Raw genomic sequence first — 18,686 nt, 5'->3', positions numbered from 1 at the left:
CATCATCTCAAGTCCGAGACAGAAAATGTCAATCAAGTCAGGACAGTGACTGCACCATCTTAAAAACTGGTTAAAGAGTGTTTTCCAAATGTCTGTTCTCAGATCATCCCTGTTCAAGTTAACCTGGGGCTGCTAAATAATCATGAGGTGTGGACTTTGTCTGCAGGGCACTTCTTCACTCCTTGGGGAGATAAGATGAACACAAGTTAAGCAATTTAGGTACACTATTTAATATTGGAAACTCCAGGATTGAAGCAGTGTGGTACCAGACAGTTTTCATTCACACACATTTGCCACTTTTCCTTGGCTGAGTATTTTCCCACACTCACTGGTTGCTTTGTGGTCCTTTACAGTGTTTTCTCTTACCCAGTCATTCTACCTTATCCTATGTGACTGGTTCCTGGCCTCCATCCAAATGCCACTTATTACCTGTCAGTGGTTTGCAGTGACCTAGAGGGAAAACTCAGCCCGGTTGCGGTCTGTCATCTGGGAGACTTTCTCATCTCTTTTCACTTTTATTTAATCTCTAAAGAACTCCAGTTTTTGTATAACCACTGAAGTAACAGTTGTTCATTTACTCACGAGGTCGTGTATTCAATTGCTGGGCAGCTCAGACCTCCTTTTTTCACTCTTATTTCTTTGAGCCTCAGCTATCATGAGACCATACAATAGTGGCTTACATGAAGTTTTGTTTTGTTTTGTTTATTTCCATTTTAAATTAGATCTTTAACAAAAATATACCTAATTAAAATCTACCCCTCAATTTACATTGGATAATAGCACATAAAATGTGAAGTATTGACTAAATGTACATTAAATCTGTCTCAATTATTTCTCACTTAAAAAAATCACTGCTTTTTTTCTAGGGTCAAAAAAAAACACAGAAATACAGAAATGAACTGAACAAAATAAGATTTTAAATAAGCTATCAAATGCAAAGGTTTGTGACCTGCCTAATACCAATGTGTCCTCTTTTTACAGACTAGAAGATTGCTGATTTTTTTTTCCTCCTTCCCATCCATGTGCTGAAAATTAATCTATAAAATTAGTCTAAATAGAGCACATCAGGCCTCAGCTTAAACATCACTTCATTGACAAAGGCTTTTCTGAACCCTCTAGATTTGCTACCTTCTCCTTAATTCTCCCCTATAGCACTCTGTTCTTTTCCATCTCAATCTTTATTTATCCATTATGACACATATTCTTAATTGCATATCTGTCCTCTGTGCCAGAATAACACCATAGGACAATGATAACATTTGCTTATCATTTCTCTATGCCCAACCTATTAGAGTCTAGCACCTAATAGGGACTCAATATATATTTTATGAATCATTTAAAAAGAAACATATTATGATTTACATGGAAGAACCCATCAGACATGAAAGCCAAGATCAGTTTGTAGAGCAAAAAACAAACAAACAGAAAGAAAAAGACCTTGGTAATGTGATGATCCAATTCTCGCTCTCAATTTTCATAATTTTTAAAATTAAAGGATTGGAAGTACATAACAACTTTTCTGCTCTTGAAACCACACACATCTTCCATTATTGCTTTACAATATGGGACTTGTTGGCTCTTTTCCACAGAGAGCTTGAAAAATTAAAATAAAACTATCTGTGTATCATTCTCTACTTTTTCTCTGCAGGCAGAACAAATATCTCATTATACCAATTGGAAAAAAAATTTTACGACATCATAGGGGAACATAAGATTCCACAATTTTCCCCACTGAACTTCATGCTCTCTCTAAATTTTATACAGATAAACCTAAAAGAAATAGAAAACAAGAGAGAAAAAGGAAAGAGAAAACTATATTCCATAGTCTTAAATAGAACAAAGTTTAACATGGTTTGAAATGTTAAGTGCACCATTGTTAAATTTTAAACTAAAATGATTTTTTTAGATGTGTGTTCCATATTTCACTCTAAGAAACAATTTGATTTCCTCCTCTGGCTTTTAAGAATGACAATAATTAAAACATTTATTTTAATAATACATCTTTTGTTAATGTAAAATTTTCCGTTTAGATTAGTGAATGTGCTATGTAGTACAATTGCACAGTTGCTATGGAAATCACTAAAATGTAATTTTGTTTTTGTTTACCTTAACATTCTGAGTTAACACGCATATCTCATAAGTTGACACATCCGTACCTGCCCTTAAGCAATATTTTCCAAGCGAAAAAATGGCTAATTCCAATAAGAGGTATAGAAGATGAAATGTCCTCTTATACAACCAAAAGCCAACAATGCATTATTAATATCAATATGTAATCAAATACAATAATCTTGAAGAGAAAAGCCTTGTGCACTTTTTCAGGGGAACCAGAAGGATTACATTCTCCAACATTAAAAAAAATTGTATTACATGATGGACAGATGGGAAAGTCTTGGGCCAGAGGTCATTAATTGTGACCTTTTACAAGACTGGCTGCAAATCCATCAAACTCTACAGTTGTGGAGGTGCTAATGAGTTCCTAATTAGGACTTAGTCAGCCATATTAATAATATGTAATATTCCCCAAGCCTGTCAACAAGGAGAAAAAAAAACACTCACTATCCTGAGTGATAGGATTATTGATGTCTGTCCAAATAGGTGACCTTTGTGGTGCTTTCACTTCTTAAAATTATAAGGAAGATGGTCCTGAAAATCCTGAAAGAAGTAAGTCCTAAAATACACGCAAGTGTTTACTGCCAGTTAAAGTTTCCTTTCTAAAATTTATCTCCTTTTAATTAATCAGTTTGTTTATTCTTAATTCTTTTAAAAGATATCCAGTGACATTCATCGTTCAGTGCTGATGTATGTCTTAAAGGACTAAAATGTTCAGGTTATTTTGTTTTTGTGAAAGCTATTTCATTAAATTTTGAATCTGAGATTTTAAGGGGCAAAGATATTCCCTTTGGCATCGGTTTAGAATGCATTAACTCCTCAAAAATCAAACAATCATTAAACAGCAGTGCTTAAACATAAATGCTGAACTCAGTATTCAAGAAAGTTAGAAAAAAGAGATCAGTGTATTTTTCCTTAGGATAACCTCATGAAAGAAGTTGAAAATTGTTATTCACGTTCACTATTCTCACATGTCCCCTATTGGGATATTTCACATATCCTCTCTGAACATCACTTAATTATTAATGTGTGAGTTAGACCAACATGTATAAAGCCAAAAAGTTTTGCAGACACAAAGTCGTAGTGTGGCCTCTCAATGACTCGATTTTATAAAATGACAAGGCATCCAGCGACAGAATAGCAAAGAAGTCAACAAGAAAGAAAAACAAGAAAAGGAAAAAAGGAAGTGCTGTTCTATCAGACGACTAGAAGAGACTGATTGCGTCTTACATACATTCAGTTAATGGCTCAAAAATAAAGTTAGAAACACAAGTAGGAAGTGACATGTGTCTTGGAATGACTAGCAATTCTGAATGATTAAAGTGAACAGAATTCACTGAATGTCTGCAAAGATTATAGCATTCTTGGGCCAACTTTGAAAAACACACTTTTCAAAAGAGTAACTTTTTAAAGTTTATTTTTCCTAAATGATCTTTAACAACTCATTCATACTCTGTCTTGAAATGTTTTTTAATGAAAAGTCAATCCTTAAAAATACACACACACACACACACACACACACACTTTTACTAATCCTAGTGAGTTAAGGTTTTGTTTTGTTTTGTTTTCTTGAATATCATCTTTAAGACCATCCAGCAAGTAAAATGTTTTTACCTTCAGGCTCTAAAGTGGAAGTTTATAGTTAGAAGTATAATGCGAGAAGTATCTAGCCACAGAGTTGTATTAGAGCTGTTTTCCTAACAGCGGATTTAAAGCAAACCTATAGGTCTTTGCAAATATCAGGTGCTAAGGAGGTTTTAGACTTATTTCTATTAAGGAAAAACATAATTCACTTGCAGTCACTCAATCAAAATGAGGCTCAAAATAAGTAAATAAGTACGCAGCTGTAAAGCATAAATGAATACACAAGCAGGAAGACAATCTGCAGGAACTTCTAGTCTAATCATGAACCAGACGCTTAACTCCTCCCACTTCTGCCCTTCGTAAGGGACTTAGCCACGGAGGCCATTTTAGCATCAGAACAGAACTTCCATTCCCCGTTTTGGTTTATGATCTTGACACACCATGAAAGAGGGACTGACTGTGTATTTGGCTCTTTGCAGACAGAAGTCTCCTATCCACACCATTGCATTTCCATTTAAAGAGGCTCAACAGCATACATTTGGAAACCACCCTTAGGCATGAGAGCAGAGAGAACTACGTTTAAAAATCTTTGCTTCACTAGAGACTTTTGGAGAATTTTATTTGTTTCACTTTCCTCGAATGAAAACTAAGAACAAGGACAGTCATGCTCAAAGTGGCTGGCACATAGTAAGGGCTCAAGACAGGCACAACAACACAATAACATTATCAGCACCATCCCTCTTTGAAGAGTGCCTTGTCTTCCTCAGCACCCTCTGTTGCAAACTAAGTAAGTGTCAAGCTCCACTTTGGCCTTTCTTCCTCACCCAATTTATTTTAAGATTTTCTTAGTTCCTGAAGCTTTATCAATGCTGGAAATCTCCTTTGTTCTGCTCTTGCTCCACACCCACGTACTTCTCAGACAAGCCCACTCTGATCCTTCACTAATGTGAAGAAAGGATTTTCCCCAAAAGACATTTCCTGAATATGCTCTCCATACTGATTACACATACACACACGAGACTTTATTAAATCCATACCATGGATACAGCTTGTTTCCACATGTGATATGTAACTGAGTCATAGGTTTGACTCAGTCACAGGTTTGACTCAGTCGGGGGGGAAAAAAAAAAACCTTGAAAGTGAGAGGTACAATGTTTGAATTTACTAGGGTGTTGTCACTAGACAATTTTAGTGAGTGTTTTTATGCAAACAATACGAAATAAACATTTTATTTTTAATTTTTCACAAAAGTAGGTAATACAAATACCTACTTTTTTCTGACTTGCCGTTCGAACAGAGTTACTGTTTAATGATATGTGGTCAGCCAGCATACAGACAGAAGACAGATGGCATATTCCAATTTGCTCATTTGAAAAGGATTTCATAAAAGGTCTATTGCAAAGCTCTGGGCAGGATGTAGGGACTCCAAAAGGGACAGCGAGCTACAGGGATTAGTAAGTGGGGCGGTGGTCCATTGCCATCCACAGGCTTAAAGGCGGAAGGTGGAAGCTGTCTCATCACCCAGCATGAGACATATGGACTGGACAGGTCTAACTCCAGCTATAGACTTGGTCTTGGGAAGAAGCAGACCGGAGGGGACACTCAAAATCAAGAAAAACGAATGTCTGACTTCCCTCCTATCTCCAACCTCTGCTCCCTTCAGCTCAGCCTAACCAAAGGGAAGAAGCCAAGAAAGCCCCTCGTGGAGAAGATAGAGAGTGGATCTGAAGGAACTAACAGAGGCTCCTGAGTACAGTTCTAGTTCATTTTAGTTGCAAATATTTTTCCAGAAATAAACATTTTAAACACATTACTTAAAACTTTAAATGATTAGCAAACCCTGATGCCATCTTAACTCTTTCACTGCATTAATATATTTCAAGTTTTTTTTCCAAAATGTGTCAAAATCCACAAAAAAATAAAAAGATGATATGTTGACTATTTTATGCATTCAATAACCTTTTGAGCTGCTTTGCACATATATGGCATTATTTTTATTTTAAACTTTTATTATATGGTGATAAAGTTACCATTGTATTGAATTTCAGCAAAAAAGTACTCAAAACATACCAAGTGGCTTCAATTAGATAAATTAGAATCTAAAAACATTGATGACATAGTAGAAAATTTCTTATAAAATGTAACACAATATGGCATACAAAACATCTTTCTGGCTGATAGTGCAAGCCACAGGAAAACATATCCGAACGTCGCAGCAAAAGAGGGTGATAAGAAAAAGAAAAAACATAATCACTCCTCTGAGTGATGTTACATTAGACTGTAACTATTAAAGAGAATAAAATAAAAATGCACATACTATATATAACCAGTTCATTGAACATGTTAGGAAGTAAATTTAAAACATTAATTGGAACATGTATTGAACATTAAATGTGACACTATCTTGATAATAGCTTTTTAAAATTCTAAGGCTTTGTAGATTATAGGGGGCATAGGTTATTTCGTTACCCAGCAGAGCTACTGAATAAATTCTATTATAAGATGGCACTGTTCTCTGGCTGTAATAGGCATAACCCTAACCAACCCCCATCTAATATTTCATTCACATTGGCTTCTTCATAGGGGTGGGCAGGTGTGTGAGGGTGGAGATTAGCTCAAAGCCTAAATATATTAAACTAGGAAAGTATCAATTTAGTCTTCGACAAATTTAGGTCACAGGTTAATATCATTCTAGGTTCAAATCATGAAGTGTTTATACCGGACTCCAGTTTCTAGGGACTAGAACACAATTTACCTTTAGAAAATAAAACATTTTAGTGACCATTATTGTTCATGTAATATTAGTGCCAAATATGCACACTAAGGATACAAATGTCAGAATCTCAGACATCTTTAAAGCAAGATCACTGGACTTGTACTTCATGTAAATGAGAGAATAACAACTTGTCTAATAGCTATCATATGAATTCTAACCATATGTTCTAGTGATGATTCAAGGGTCTGATTCGATTTTTCTCTAATTCTATCCCATTCTTTATTCAAACATAAGACTGATAAATGAACTGGAAGGCCTAAGGAAAAATAAAACATAGGTTGTGTTCTTTTATATTAAAACAGCCAAATATCAGAAAGGAAATTGAGAAAACCCCACTCTTTACTACCCAAGCCATGCACAAGCTTCCTGCCACCCTGTATCTGTTTGTTTCTCATAAAGTGGAAAATAAACTCCAAGAAGCCTGCAAAAGATAAATTAATTAATTTAAAAAATATCTAGAAAAAGAAAGGCATAGAAACAATAGAAAATGAAAACGAAAATGTGGAAATGCCTTGGTCATATAACAGAGATAATGTTTACTAGAAACAAGTAACAATACTCTAACAAGTGACGAGTTTGTGATACATGCCGTTCTCCATCCTCAAGAGTTTGTCTAGGCTAATGGAGAAACATTCTGGGATAACACGATGACCGAGTTGGGGAAGCTTACTACATTACTTGGTAATAAGTGTGTGGACCTGCTTTTCCCTAGTGTTTCCAGACACTGTAATTGACAGTGAGAGCAAACACGATTCTAAAAGTGCAGAGGTTTCAAAGTAGCTTATATAGGTCACTTTTCATGTGGTGAGGGAATATCAGGGGAGAAGGAGAGATGAGAGGTACAGAAAAATGTGGACCAAAAAAGCAAACGCCACTGTGACTATTTTTGTTTCAACAAAACTGTTTATAGAAATAATCTTAGAAACTTACTGAGGAAGCCCCCCCAAGAACCATTTTGTTGAGAATGCATCCTTAAACATACACACAAAATAATAATCAACTATGATTGACACTAATATTGTCTCATTATGTGCTCAATTATGTAGATAGTAGTGACAGTTTGTTGAGCACTTACTCTGGGACAGGAGCTCAGTAGCTGCTATTATTATACTCATCTGAGTGACTTGAAATGTAGAGAAAGGAAGTGATCTTGCCCAAGTTACACAGCTTCTTCTTTGTGTCAGAGCTGATAAACCTAGACAACCTGTGTTCTTAGCCCAATGCATGTCTTCTTTTATTCATGAATGAATGAATGAATGATGATATTAATTATCAAATCCAGAGATGAAGAAATGTCTGTGATCTTCAGCACTACTAAAGATTTGTTGAATCAGGAAAACTTACATTCACTGATTTCCTTGGGTGATTGATAGGGTTGGTGTTAAGTACATTTTGAAAAGGAAATCTAGGCAATAATGTGATAGGCTTACCTTCAGGATAAATGAGAATAGCAACTGTTGATTTATTTAGGAGCTATTGTGTACTAGGTGTTCTGCTTATACCATCCCTTGGCTCTCAGCCATTTTCTGACATTTTTTAGATAAAGAAACTGAGGTAGAAGATACAGAATAACTTGCCTCAGACAGCATAGTTTGATGGAGACAGATACCTAGTCAAGCCTTAGTAGAGCCTAAAGCATTTGTGCATTTCTTCTAAGACGCATGGGATCCAATGCATGAACAGTGTGGTACCTGGACAGAGGCTGACGAGCCACATGGAATCAATTTGTATGCCTCCTTGGGGAATGATCAAAGTACTCAGGGAGAGGTAAAGACCTGAACTTCTCAAGAGACCACCATGTATTAACTTGGCTGTTCTAGCCTTGAAGTGAGGAGATAATTAAAAATAAGAAACAAATTCATTTTCAAAGTCACTGAAAGCTCCCAAAGTTCAAAGCAAAAGTTCTGTATTTGTCTTCAGGGTCAACAATTCACGGAGCAGACACATCTCACGGCTCCCTTTCACTATTTTTCTGCCTCACTCACTTTTTTCCATAAAAAAAGAAACAAAGTGATTGTCCTGTGGCAATCTGAAAATTCCTTTTGCACTTATTCTACTAAAATCTTAATAATTCTCACTGGTGTTTAGAGATTTTCAGTTCTCAGATAAGGTATCTGGCAAAGTGCCTTTTGCCTAGTAGAACAAAGGATAAAAAGTAACAAGTTGAAGGAAACCATTTCACTTTCCTAGCAAAGCTAAAAAAATTGAATGTTAGGCAAGTTGTCCACCATTTTATTGAAGGTCCACATGCCTTTGCAGAGTGACATGAATTCCCTTCCTCTAATGGGCACTGCTTTCCTTTGTGGGCTACAAAGACCACAGTGGGGACGTCTCCACTGAATGCAAGTTTGATCAGAGGACATTACTGTTCCATCAAGGTCTTCCTTCCTTGCACCTGCCTATTCTGCATTGATATATAAGCAGCCTTCTTGATTCTGTGCTCTATAATTCTCAAGGCACTAAGAACAAGAATGTATCAAAACTCTGTGTTAGGTCCTCACAAGATAGATGAAAAATTAATCCCCACCTTCCCAAACAGTCAAAGTTATTTAAGAGTGATCGTGTGTGTCACACTTATATATGACTAAGAGACACATCAGTTAGTAGTGAAGAGTATCACAATACCAGTAGCAGAAGTATAGTAGCAGTAGTGATAGATAATATTTAAGTGCTTACGCTGTGATTTGGCATGCATTCACGTATTTAATGCTGTATCTATGCAAGGAATATGTCACTTAGGCTGGCCAAGAAAATGTGGCTTGCAGACTTCCAACTGCAGGGAGCCCCAGCTGCTGCACTATGAAAGTCATCACACCTCTGTGCCACAGCCACACCTGCTATGGGCTCTCTGTCAATGACTGAGTGCATGAGACATACTAAGGACCTCGTCCTGGGAGACACAGGACTCGTCTGACTTGAGCTTCAGAACCCCCTCGTGGCTTCCCGGCTTTGCCGAACCTTCCTTAGACAGTGTGGCCGCTCTAACGCGTCTATCCAATCTCAACAACCTCACTCTTTCATGTCTGCCTCACATCTATGGCCTCCCAGTCTTTTCTTCCTCCTTTGCTACTTTTCCTCACATAGGCATTTTCTGTATAAAATCCTTACCCATTTTATCCAGTCTGGCTTAGGCTTCTCAGAAGACCTGGACGAACAGAGTATTCTTATTATTTTACTGAAAGAGCCAGATAATGAGGGTGACAGAGAAGTGTGTGTGTGTGTGTGTGTGTGTGTGTGTGTGTGTGTAGAGAGAGAGGGAGGGAGGGAGAGAGGGAGAGAGAGAGACTAAGACTGACTTGGTCACTAATGCATGCCCAATGGCCAAGTATCAGTAAGATGTAGGAAGGGTATTTATTTAATCATATGTTTCTGATTTCAGAACCCACAACAGTAATTACAACACAACCTGGGTGGGGAAGTTTTGGCAGGAGGCAAACAGACAGAACTATTCACATCCTGTGTCAGCTATTCATTAGTTGTCTCAGGATTAGGGAAGGACCTTATGCTCGATATGAAACAAAACAACAAAACAACAAAACAAAACACAGTGGCCTGTAGCTTCATCCTACAATGGCTCCTGCCGAAACTGGTGTTACTGGTGACCATATCTTTGCAGGTAGATCCTTGAATTTTATATTTGCCTATTTCCATGATGAATCCTATATCTATTTATATTCCCGCACTTATATTTCTTTTCCTTGATAATTATACACTGAAAATTATTGAAAGAGTGAAGGCTTTTTTCTAACAATGATAAACATTTACACTAAACCAATAAATTAATGCTTTGTAAGTCTGGTAAACCATCTTTGCCTCATGCCACCAATGATTTATATTGTGTGTGGTGGAACTAGTTGAGAAAGGTTATGTATGTGTAGAATCAGTTAAATGTAGAATCTTTGAGTCAGCCATCACCATGGTATTTATAGTTTTTATAGCTATTCCGCTAAGTCCCTCAGCTCAACCTGAATGTGGGCTGAGTCAAATGAGAATAAGACCATCTTGCTTATTCTGTCCTCAGCTAATTACATTTTTACCATTTTTCACCAGAACTAACTTCCTTTTCCCCTTTTCCCTTTTCTCCCTTCCTATTTTTTCTCTCTCCCTCCTTCCCTCCATCCCTCTCTCTCGCTCTCTTTCTCTCTCTAACAGCCATGCATATTACAGTCCTGCACATGGAAATGACAGATCCAGTGACCAAAGCATCTCAAAATAAGGTCACCGATAATTTAGCATTTTAACATGCAATCGATTTTTGTTAGTATTTTTAGTCTACTAGGTTTTGAAATTCTACAACTATCCATTTTATATTACAACTCTTCAATTTTTTCCTGCTAATGAGGCAACGAAAAAGGTTTGAAGCCTTAGGCAAGATGCTGAATTTATTGTTTTTAAGTTATCTTCCAATACTTTTTTCTTTCTATGGAAAACACTTCAGAAGATATAGTTCAGCACAAAGATAACATAGCAATGATAAAATCTTGTTCCAAATTGTAGAATGTTATTTACTACTCTCTGAGAACTATAACCTGAAGAAACTTAAAAAAGTATTTATTTTTTCAAGGTCAAGATGTATATAATTTCCAAGTTTCTTCTTTCTTTTCTAACTGTCAAGAGATTAGGTGATTTGGTCACATGTTATCCCACTAATTAAGCCCAAAAGTCCTAAACTTCTTTCCACACTACCTTTACTTCATCACCTCTCTTTGGAACTGAGCCTGATATTTATCCAGGTCTCTTTGTAAAATTCTCTCTCACTTGGTTCCACCAATTATGTTCAAATGACTCTTTGTTGCACTCTAATCCTACTGACAGGAATGCCATTTGGGAGCAAGCAAGATCTTTTGATCTATTTGGAGTCATTTGTGCATTTCACCTTGCTGGCGACCCTACCCACGTCGCATGCACACTGTCCCTTTTTTTGTTGACAAAATCTTTCCTATCATTTACTTGAGAAGAATAAATATATTCACTGACCTGTTTGAACTGTCAGATATTGCTTCTGCCACTTGTGAAGATCTATGTAGTATATTGATGGGAGGGAAAAAAGGAAACTGTATGGTGGCTTGCTAGATACTTTCAAAGAAGTTTAAAAGATTCATAGAAAATAGATCACCTCTAACCTGCTGCTGTTCCCCTTCTTATACATTCTGTAATGCTTGATGAAAAGAAAGACAAGCAATGTTATTCGTCATTGATAATGTTTCACGTAAATGCCCGAAATCCAAGTATGTGTCACGTTACTATAATTACATACATGATTACTGATTAAGCAATTTACCGTATAAGTATAATGTAATACAGGACCTGCTGTCCTCAGGCCTGCTGTAAAGAGGGCCAGCTGGCCTCATTCAGAAAGTCAATGTTCTGGCCTCATTCAGAAAGTCAATGTTCAATTGTTGAAAGTCAAATATCACTAAAGATAAACACCACTGAGTATGTTGTGAGTCAATTGAGGGGCAAATGTCAAAGATAGACTAATTTTTTTTTGTTTTGCAACACTTATTTGTATGAAAATGATCTTTCCTCTAAGTTTTCACTGTACAATTTGCATTGTTAAAGTGTTGTATTAAGTGGGAATACTTTAAACATACACTAATTGGTCATATAAGTGAATAGTGTCTGTTCTGAAGTGTTTTGGTCATAGAGGTTTTCTGGGAAAAGCTGGAGTGGTGGTTAGTGTCTTACAGCTGAAGTGATAGAGGAAGTTACTGCCTTCCTTTAGACATACACATTTAAGGGTCGTCAGAACTCTGCAGACTGGAATTGAGAACTAATTGCCCTAACACCAGCCTCATTATCTCAAATGAATTGCAAGCTTTCTCCTCTATCACTGATGCTTGCTTCTTTTTTCTCCCTTCTCTTGCTCTTGCTTTTACTTTTACTCTCTCCTGGCTTCTCCTGTTTTCAAACACTCCAACATGAATTCTGGTGCCAAGAAGACATTAGCGATTACCCTGCCCACTGCAAACTGGTGCTTGTTATTAGCCAGTGAACTCTACGTTAAAGGATGTAAATCATGTGATATAAAGATATTCACCTTGATCTGCTCCTGTAACACGGGCTAAGATTCAGTATAAGTCCCACAAAAGGAAAGCGAAGAGCAAAAACAGATCTCATATAAAAGTCACTTTACATGGGAACTTGTCAGCCTTGATACCTTCATTTATTTTTCATGTCCTTTTGTTTAAAATGACATAAAATATACAAAATTCCCTGCCTTATTCTATGCGTTCAGAAATGGAACACTCACCTTTTTATTTACTTTTAAACTTTTTAGAATCATCCATTGGTATTTTTCCCCTTCCACTTATTCCTCACCCTCAATTAGTCTTTCCTGCGTCTGTCTTTATTTTCCTCAAATGGTACAACAGGGAGGAATATAATAAACTGCCATGTGATGGATGTGATTAGGGTTACTTAAAACTGAAAGGGATCTGGTTTCCTTAGAAGCTCTGTGAAGTAGAACTTCTACTGTCAAACAGAATTAGCTGTTATAAATAATGTATGTGTAGTTTAATAACCTAAATACATCTAAAAATAAACATTTTATAAATCACATAATTTTTGACCCAACTGAGCTGAGCAAACAATATTAAAGACCAAACGATATTAATAGCAACCAGTGATGTGCCGAGAGACATCCCTTGATAGCATCACAAAAAGGACAATTTCTTCCTCAGAAAGATCTCACTGAGTTTTAAACCCAAAGCATCAAACTGGAGCAAAACTATCAATGCCAGTAGTCTCCAAAGAGGCCTAAAGGAATCTTCTGTATTTCCAAAGCAAAATGGAAATATAAATAGCCAGGAAATCAGAGGATGAACACCAGCCAAGATCCAAGATTTCTGAAGGAAGCAGGATCAGGATACAGGCAAATCCCTGCTCTCCCCACCACGCACCAAAAAACGACAACAAAGTGAGCGAACATATCACTTTTCAATTAGTAAATACGGCTACATTACATAACATTAAGCTCATTTAGTCTTCAAAGGCCTCTAATGTAAATATAATTACAACTCTTGAAAAACCAAATATCATCTGATAGAAACACGAACAGGTGAAATGTAAGGCCATACAGCTAATGTAGACGAATTCTTTCTTCTTTAAGCTGGAGAATGTGTTATATATTTGTGTTAATGCAGCGTTGGACTTACTGGGACTCAACAAATACTTGTTAAGTCATAGAGCTAATCTTACCGTCTGACAAAAACCGTGGTATGAGTTTTCTATGCATTATCTCATGTAACCACGGCCCTAGATTTGATTATTATCCCCTTTTTGTAGATGGGGAAGCCTCAGGTAGAAAAGTGAAACACACGGTTTGAGGCCACATAGCTTGCAAGGAGCCGAGGTGAAATCTGAACGCAAACAACCTGATGTGAAAGCTCACGGTATTCACTATTATGGTCTATGACTTCCTGGAAAGGCTGCCAACTCCATGGGCTTTGAGTCTGCACTGCCCGAGAAAAACACCAGGGGAGTCACACAGGCAATTTTACGTTTTCTAGAAAGCACATCAAAAGGGCACACAGAGAGAGCTAAAATTAATTCAATAATATATTTTATTTAACTTATATCTAAAATGATATTTCTATATGGAGCCAATATAAAATACTAATGGAACATGATGCATTTTTGGACTATTTGAAATCCAATGTGCATTTTGCACTTCTATACCATCTCAGTTGAGACTAGCTACATTTGAAGTGACAACAGCCACCCGTGATTAGTGGCTACCATATGGGACACAGCTCTAAGCTGTGTGTGTGTGTGTGTGTGTGTGTGTGTGTTTTAGGAGTCAATCCTCTCCTCCAGTATTAACTTCAAAAATGTCTGAACATGGTAATTATATTTTACAAGAATGTAAGGCAGCCAGAGTAAATAAGACTTTTTATTTTTATTTTTTTCCTGAGCATGAGTGGTTTTGTACATGTAAAATCTTGGAAATTGCCTTGTTAGATGTCCCATTTCTGCACAGTTTGAACAGCATACCACCAGAAGTATCTTCAGAGAGGTTCTTTTTGTTCGTTTTCTCAGTGATAGAATTTCTAGGTTAACTTCATATTGGGTTAAGTCTGGAAGAGGTGTGGGTCGTGACGATACCGTCAGTAAGAATTATTCTCCATGCCACCCTCTATCAAGCCACCTGCAACTTTTCTGTTTTAAAATGACTTTGGGCTTTGAGAAGACATTTACTAAAATATGTAAATAATGACATTAGGAGATTTTGGATAAAGGCTACATAGAAACACTGTATCGCCTTTGCAAAAAGTGGATCTTTTAGTTTTATAAGAGAGAATCTATGGCTACCCCAGAATGATAAAAGCTATGGCAATTATGCCATCTGTCAAAATGGGCTAAGCAGTTAAATAAAATTTAAAAAAAACTGAAAACATTATTTAAATTACTTATACAACATGATTTTCAAAATTGGAATTAAATGCCTATCTGAAATCTTTCTTAAACAAATTACTAAGCAACGAAAAAAAATTTAATTACTGATATATTTAAATAAGTTTGTTTTTCATTTTTTTGAATTAAGCATTGCTTCTAGTACAGTTCCTAAGGGGACTGCAAGCACGGAATATGGAGGTTCTTAAAATCACGTAGAGGTTTCTTGTGCATTTCATATGCAGCCACCCAAGTAGCTGGGAGGTTTTTGTTTTTCTTTGTTTTTTCTGTTTTGTTTCATTTTCTAAAAAAAAATTATTATTAATAGTTGATTACTAAGTATTGTTTTCTTATCAACCATGTACCATATGTGCCAATGGATTTGCAATGGTGGAGATGCAGAGTTTATTCTCATGGAATTTGAAATCTCCATGGGAAACAGAAAAAAGAAAACTTAAAATCATTACACAGGTTGTTACACAAAAAGACTTCAAATGATTACACAAATAATTACAAACTGAGATAAATGTTTTGAAGGGAAAAGGATATGTTTTTAAGAAGAGGTTAGCAATGAAATCTGACCAAGAATAAAGAACTCAGAAGAATATCCCCAAAGAACTGACGTTTGAGGAGACACGAGTCATGAATACGTAAGAATTAACAAGGAAATAAAGAAAAGGATAATAGAGATCAGAGAGAAGCAATTCCAAGCAGAAGCGAGAGGCCTGACTAAGCATCGTTGGTTGAAAATATTTACAAATGTGAAAGAAGAACAGTGTGAGAGAAGAAAGTGGAAATTGATGTGACATGAAGGCTGGAGAGTGAAGAGGATGTCAGACCACACACGGAGAGCCTTGGAAAACAGCGATTATATATATATATATATTTAAACATAACATTTTCTCTTATTTTCATTTTATTTTTTAATTAATTTTATTGGGGAATATTGGGGAACTGCATTTCTCCAGAACCCATCAGCTCCAAGTCGTTGTCCTTCACTCTAGTTGTGGAGGGCGCGGCTCACTGAGCCATGTGGGAATCGAACCGGCAACCCTGTTGTCCAGAGCCCGCGCTCCAACCAACTGAGCCATCTGGCCACCCCAACAGCGATATTTTTATCGTCATTGTAACACAAATAAACACATTGAAGTTTTCTTTTTCTTTTCTCTCTTTCTTGTTTTTTGAAATTCGAAATGCCTGTGAATTTGACTATCTGTCCTGAGAAAAAAAGGACTTCAATCAAAAATTAATTGAAAGCATATCCTTGTGAGGCTGAGGCAAGGGTTCGTTCATTTATTCATCTATTCATCTTGTGTAGCACGTATTTATGTATAATTTATAAGATAATGCATGTAAAACGCACACCCTTTTATGATGCACAGAAGGTAAATTTGCACTCTGAGTTACCCATTTTTTTTAAAAAAAAGTTCTTATGAATTAGTACGTTTATGTGTCTTAATTAAGAGTCAGGCACTGTGCTACATGTTTTAAATGCATGCTATAACATAAGCCAATTAGTACAGAGCATTGGCCATTACATAAAGCAAAGCAGTAATTTGTTTCTAATATTTGACTCAATGATATTAACTGCACCAGTTCCACCGCAGATTTTTTTTAATCTTCTCCCAGTCTGAAGCCACAGCAGGTTATTTTTAATCAAAGCTTAAATATCGATAAATCAATTAATGTTGTTTTTCATGCTGTTACCTCTCTAGATTAACCCACCACTAGCTAGAATTGTAAACCCAGATGGTAAAAATGGTAGCATGAGATTGTCTAAGCACACAAGTACGCCTGTGAGATTTTATCCAGGATTCCTCGGTGATATTTTAAAATCTTAAATTGTACTCACCTTAATTGTACAGACAATTAACAGGCATCCATTTTGTCACAAAATCCATTAAGTTATTTGAAAGCAAACAAGATGGTTTTCTGTGTTCCAGGAAAGGAGTGATAAATTTAAAAAAAAAATTCATGAGTAAATTAAGGAAGAATGTCAGAGGGGTGGAACATTTCAGCAAATTCTTGAAGGGTGAGTGTAAATTTGAAATGAGTTCACTTATCACATTAATCTCAAATTCCACCCATGTTGTCACAAATGGCAGTATTTAATCCTTTCTTATGGCCAAGTAATATTATTGCATTGTATATATGTACCACATCTTCTTTATCGAATCATTTATCTGGATATAAAGCTGAAAGCAACAAATGAACGAAACAAACAAAAACTCATAGACACAGACAACAGTTTAGTGGTTACCAGAGGGTAGGAGGGAGAAGTGGCAGAAGAGGGTAAAGGGGGTCAAATATATGGTGATAGAAGGAGAACTGACTCTGGATGGTGAACACATAATGTAATGTATAGATGATGTATTACAGAATTGTATACTTGAAACCTATGTAATTTTACTAACCAATATCACCCCAAGAAATGTAATGAAAATTATTAAGAAAGAAAGAAAGAAAGAAAGAAAGAAAGAAAGAAAGAAAGGAAGGAAGGAAGGAAGGAAGGAAGGAAGGAAGGAAGGAAGGAAGGAAGGAAGGAAGAAAAGGGAAGGAAGGAAAGAAGGAAAGAAGGAAGGAGAGAGAGAAAGAAAAAGAAAGAGAGAGAGAGAGAGAGAGAGAGAGAGAGAGAGAGAGAAAGAGAGAAAAAGAAAGAAGGAAAGAAGGAAAGAAGGAAAGGAAGGAAGGAAGGAAGGAAGGAAGGAAGGAAGGAAGGAAGGAAGGAAGGAAGGAAGGAAGGAAGGAAGGAAGAAAGAAAGAAAGAAAGAAAGAAAGAAAGAAAGAAAGAAAGAAAGAAAGAAAGAAAGAAAAAGAAATAAGTTCAGGGACCAAGAGTGGTAAAACAAAAGGTATTTCAGCCTCAGCCAAGTGTATGGGTAAAAACACAGATGTGTGAAAGGGCAAGGCCTGTTCTTTATGTGAATATAGAAATTATGTGTTACCCCTCAATTAAATAAAACATTTAGTTTTTCAGAAACAGTATGCTCTGAGAAGTTCTGGGGAACCAAAATCAGTGTGGAAGGTTCTAAATGGAGATATTTCTGCTCAAATCAAAGAAACACGTGCTATTGGAACTGCCTGGCAAAGAGAAGGCCGCGTCTAGAGATTTCAGATACTGAAGATATTCAAGAAGAGATGGGTCAAATGCCTATGAGAAAAGATTCGTACCTAGCAAGGATCAGATAACCTAAGAATCTATCCCAACCTGAGAACCTGCTATATTTTGAGTTTTAAAGGAAGCTGTTTCTGAAAAAGATGGGTGTAGATTTTCTTAAATTACTGTGCTGGTTTTAAATATATATATATTTTTTCATTCCTTAAATTTTAAATAATCTCCACAATCCAAAGTGTGCAAGAGGCCAACTGAAGTAGAGAAGTTCTACTATAGAAATAGCTATTTGTTGTTGCAACCTGCTGTGAAAAACTTGAAAATAGTACACTTAGAGTTTTAGAAGCATGCTGCTATATTTCATCATTAAAAGAACAGTCCAGACCTGAAGAACTAGAGAGACATAATTTTTGGAGGCTAGTAATGCAATATAGTACTTAATTTGATTTATTTTAATTCAAGTTGCTCAAAAATATAGTGGAAACCATGGTGAATAATATTTTTCAGTACTATTTAGTCCTTTTAAATAACAAAATATATAATTATAGTGCTATAAATGGAAATTTTTCTGTAATAAAATACAAAATATTGAAACACTGTACTTCATACACTTAAAATATAATCATTAAAATCAAGTTTATTATGCTAACACTAGAGTAGGGAAACAGCATTTTTTTAAATTGTCCTTTCTATATAAACATTAAAGTA

Source organism: Rhinolophus hipposideros, assembly GCF_964194185.1.
Source record: "Rhinolophus hipposideros genome assembly, chromosome: 21".
Taxonomy (NCBI): Eukaryota; Metazoa; Chordata; class Mammalia; order Chiroptera; family Rhinolophidae; genus Rhinolophus; species Rhinolophus hipposideros.
Note: the sequence above shows the minus strand (reverse complement) of the source record.